Below are 5177 nucleotides of genomic sequence, written 5' to 3' on the forward strand. Positions count from 1 at the left end.
AACGTAGATGGCTAAATGTTTTTGACATCTTATTTGGACTTCTTGCTTTCATACAGGGGAAAGTATAATGAGCCGAATCAGGCTCAGCTCTTTTGGTTGACCATAGTGTTTTGTTGTTGTTGTTGTTGTTGTTTTTTTTGTTTTTTTTTTTTAATGAAGAATTTATTAATTACATCAGATTTGTAGTTATATCCTGCAGGATTTATGAATGCAAATGTCTTGCACAGCACATCCATGTGATTCAGTGAGAGGAGTTCCTAATAAAATCTCAACATTAGGATGCAAATTCAGAAATGACAGCTTAATAAAACAACAACAACAACAACAACAAATGAAGCGCTTATTTAGTTCTTACAGTATACATTTCTATCCAGTTTTGCAGATGATTATTCAACCAAGTAATTTTCGCGTCTAGCTCATGTGCAAGTGGTCAAATAAACAGCAATGATAACGATTTATAACGAGTTATTTACAAGACAAAAACCAAAGTCTCCAGTGTGTCGAAGTGTAGATGCTCGGCCCACGCGCTGCACTGGCGCACACTAGCTTTGAAGCACACTTACCCGCGTCCACATGCGCTCCGCGCGCCATTGCGCACTTTAATTTCTTCCCGGACTTTATTTCACACATAGTGTCTTCAGCGTCGAGGTTTCAGTGAGAACCTAATTCGCCCCCAAACGGGCCCGAAATCCCCTCGGGGAACACGGTGAAAGGAAGGAAGGGGGGTCGGTCTGATGGGGGGAGTGTTGAGAGAAGAGGAGAAGCAGGTCAGTCAGTGAGCGGATCGGGCGCTGAGCGGCAGCACTGCACCTCCGACACAGCGCGCCAGGACCGTTAACACATCCACCTCTCTCTCTCTCTCTCTCTCTCTCTCTCTCTCTCTCTCTCTCTCTCCGTCTCTGTGTGTCCGTGCAGTTTACCCCCTCATCGATACGTGCAACTGATACTACCCGGGAAAACTCGACCTCACACGGCGGTCGTCTTGGCTGTGTGTGCGCGCTACAAACTTTTTCCTCGCATGCTCCTCGGCTCTCTCTGCGCCTGGCACGGACCACGGAAAAAAAAGTTTCGCTTGTGCGGGATAAAAGGACGCCCAGGACCTGCCAAGGAATTACTTTATACACCGTAAGTGCTTCTAAATGCTTTGATAGAAATGTTTTGCCCTCGACACGGATTGTTTTGCCGATCTTGCGGTGTGTGTGTGTGTGTGTGTGTGTGTGTGTGGTGTGTGTGTGTGCGTGTAATTCTCAGAGAAGTGTCGCGTGTCTGTGTGGAGCATTGACTAAGAAGTTAGTATACAGCTCCGAGTATTAAGAGATGTCTTAATTGGTTTTATAACCAACATCTGTATTTTATCGGACGTTATTTTACGCACAGAAACTCGCTTATGTCCTTGATTAGATTTTAATCAATGTCCTTAGGTAAGGACCAATCCCTGGTTTACTGTGACAGTTAAACATAATATATTTATATAGATGGAGTGAGTTTAGGTTTTTTTGTTTGTTTGTTTTTTTCTTTTTCTTTTTTTTTTTTTTTTTGAAAGAACAAAAATTGAGCAACACCTGCATGGCCTCTTCGACCATGAACTGTTCTCAGCATAGAATAACTTTACTCATCTATATGTAGCATGTAATGTTCAGATACACAAATACAGAAGGTACCAAAGAGAGCAATTTATCATCCCAAGTTATTCAAAAACCCATGCGAAATAAAATGTATTTTTTTTCCACTTTGAAACCCAGACACTAGCTGCTAACAAGTAAGTCATCTGCGCTGGCAGACGCATGGACTTTTGGGTTTTTGCTTTGGTACTCTTTAATACAAAACCACGCTTGCTTGCGCGCACACGCACTAACACATCAGTATACAGTCTTGTAATGTTTAACAGTCCTAATCTCTATAATTATTCAGAAAAAACGCTCAGAGCCACTTGATCAGAGCTAGTAGACGTTAGCGGAAGTGATTTTTTATTTTTTTATTATTACTTACTTTACCTTTAAGGTCATTAAGGCGCACAACAAAAACGATTTAAATAATTAAATAACTAATTTTACACCCTAAGTCTTAGCGCCACAACGGGCGCGCGCGCGTACACACACACACACACACACACACACACACACACACACACACACACTTTTAACTTCCCTAACTTCACCCTGTAACGGATTCTTACGTTTGGATGCGCGCTTTATTAGTACAGTAAGTTTAGCGCAAATAAACTACACGGAAAACCAAGTCAAGTGCTTGCCAGCGTCAGGAAACACCTGTTTAAATAAACAGGATAATTACTAGCTTTTACATCCTGTTCACCAAAAAATGAAAACAACAAAATACACGCTTTCCCTCTTTGTGATCAGTTTCTCATAGCAGATCCACGCACAGAGACTAAATCTCCTACTCGGGTCTAAATTCACAGTAAAATTGCTGTAGGATTTTAAAATGCTTTTATCAGTTATTTTCAAAGTGATTATGGGATTTAATATATCAGTACAACAAAGTATACAGATTTAAATGGGCCTGTGCGTGGTCAAAGGGCGATACAATGGAGTTTTATTTCTTGTTATTATTAATGTATAAAAAAGAACAAATTCTTTTCAAAGTTTTTTGAAGTACATAACAAGGAATATAAACTACAAGTTGATTATTTTTTCATCCAAGTAGCCTGCATATTTTTCATTTTATAGACAACTGCATATCAATGAAGTTTATTAATGATCTCTCAACACACACAAAGACTTAATAATAGATCACAAACAAACAAAAGAAGGACAATGTATTTGATTATAGATATTCTCTATTGCATATTATGTGATTATTTATTAAATGTAAATATATTATAACTATATTTGTAATGCATGCATGCATTCAAATAAGGCATATAAAACCTGTTTAAAAACACACACGTTTACTATTTATTTCTGTTTCTTTTTTTTTTTTTTTTTTTTAATCATTCTAACATCTTTCTTGTTTACTTATCTTGTGTGATTTAATAATGTTCGCAACAATTCCTTGCCACATCATTTTCTCCCCTTCTTGTAATTTCTGTTTGTGGTGCGCTTCATAAATCTTAATGATCCGCATGGAAATGTTTATAGACCATACAGAATCACGTCGCTTCAATATTTCCCCGCCATCCTGCACGTCCTGTTGGCTGTTTAATCTCAGATTAATTGAATAATGAAATTATGACACTGCAAGATTAATGTGTTTATTGACACTTGCCGCACTGGTCAGAGCTGAATTATGTGATAAATATTGGAAGATGAACTTTGCCTTGGAGAATAATGCACAATCAATTTTTTTTTTCATTTATTTTTTTATTTTAATGCGTGAAGTCTGCGCATTATTAATTGCAATTCAATTGGCACATGCGCAATCGGTACAAGAATCACCGAAATAACGCAATTATAGGATACTGGCCAAAAAGAACTTTGGTTTAAGAGACAAAATAGACAAGTTCCTTGTAAACCCGTGTTTATTTTTTTTGCTTTTTTATTTTTTTCCCACCCAACGCATATTAAACTGTGCGCGTAATTTTAATTCCGTCGTTTTGTGATTTTGTTTTGATGTTATTTTTGACATACTGAAAATACTGGGGGTTGGGGGTGGTGGTGGTGGGGTGTTTGGGGGTTCTGAAAAGTTTATTTATGCGCGTTAGGATTTTCAGCCTCTTTCTTTTTTTTTTTTTGTTTGCATTGATCCTGAGTGCGAACTGAAGTAAAATAAATGCCGGTTCCAGTGTCTCGATCGATGCGTCGAGTTTATTTTAATCTGGATTTGTGGGATTTAAAAAAAAAAAAAACCAGAAAGAAAGAAAGAATAAAAGAAAAAAGGGGAAAAAAATGGCGTAATGAAGAGCATCCATTTCTGTTCACACAGGATGAAAAAGAGCAAACAATAAAGCAGAGAAGTGTAGGAATCCCTGCACGAATATATTATAGACTTGGTGCAGGAGTGACAAAGACAAATCCATCTGTAGCGGAAAGTAAATTAAGCGCAGATTACTCAAATGTACCGGCTTCATTAGTTCTCATCGATAAACGCGGCTTGGTTTTTCTCTCATATATTAAACGCAGACAAGACAACAGCACCGAGTCTTACAGCCGCATGTATGTGTGCGTGTTTTCCTGCGGTAATAATCACGCAGCAGAAGTGGATGCAGTTTGCATTTCCAGATGGTGACATGATTACAATTCATTTCCTACAAATCATTGTCATTTGGGCAGAGTACACCAACAGCCTCAGAAGAGTTTATTTAAAACATCTCAAATTAACTAAAAATATTTACACCCGAGTGTGCAGTCGGATGTTAGAGTCACACTCATCTCACCTGATTTTTAATGCATTAATAAAACTCGCACAGAACATTATACCAAACCCAATAAAATAGTTTGTAAAAAAAAAAAATTGTACACAAAAATTATTAGGACAAGGGTACAAAAAAAATCAGAGGCCAAATTAGTACACCGTGTTGTCATGGGTCTGCGCTGGTGCTGAATACTATTTAGTAAGGTAATGTGCGGTTTGGGACACAGCCTAGAACTCGCCCTAATTTGTCTCTTATTATTTTGGAGCTCACAGACACGCCTGATCCGTGTAGCTTTTCATTTCTTTGCCAAGCGGAACATTTCAGATTTTATGGTGCTGAAGAGCACTTTGTTTGCTTACAACGGGCGTCTGTACTGCACTCATTCTCATGCTTTAGTCCTGGCAAATACTTTCATTATTGATTTTTTTTTTTCATTTTATTTATTATGCAATTTATAGAAACGATTTCAAATGATTTAATGCAATTAAAAATTTTGTTGGATATCCATGTGTATTATTTTTTAGTAGTAGTAGTAATAATAATAATAATAATAATAATAATAATAATGATGATGATGATGATGATGATGATGATGATGATGATGATGGTGATTATCTATTGATTGATTATAGAATTCGTTTCTTAGAAAACGCAAGAAAAACTAGAAATCTAAAATACAAGCGTATTTTCCCCACTAACTGAATACGTGTATGAATAGTTCCTTTTTTTTTTTTTTTACTTCACTTCGTAACTGCTGTCCATATTTACAGGCAAATAAATACTTCTTTAAACAACTTTAGTGCAAATGCAGAACAGGGATTTCTATCCATAAACATTTCCTGTCTTTTGGTTTGTGGATTCGTTC

The 5177-nt window shown here is 37.1% G+C and overlaps 1 protein-coding gene across 7 annotated transcripts in view; it reads left to right on the forward strand.

Annotated features, from left to right (window-relative positions):
- Positions 1 to 905: 905 nt before the first annotated feature.
- Positions 906 to 5177, forward strand: part of rnf220a (ring finger protein 220a) — a 112481-nt gene continuing 108209 nt past the window's right edge. For 4 of the 7 annotated variants that reach the window (XM_060874041.1, XM_060874042.1, XM_060874048.1 and 1 more), the window contains exon 1: positions 907 to 1125. The gene's annotated coding sequence lies outside the window, so the exon portion shown is untranslated. Of the gene's footprint in view, positions 1126 to 5177 lie in introns of all 7 variants that reach the window. The other 3 variants (XM_060874046.1, XM_060874047.1, XM_060874045.1) reach the window with 2 other exon arrangements.

Source organism: Tachysurus vachellii, chromosome 7, assembly GCF_030014155.1.
Source record: "Tachysurus vachellii isolate PV-2020 chromosome 7, HZAU_Pvac_v1, whole genome shotgun sequence".
Lineage (NCBI taxonomy): Eukaryota > Metazoa > Chordata > Actinopteri > Siluriformes > Bagridae > Tachysurus > Tachysurus vachellii.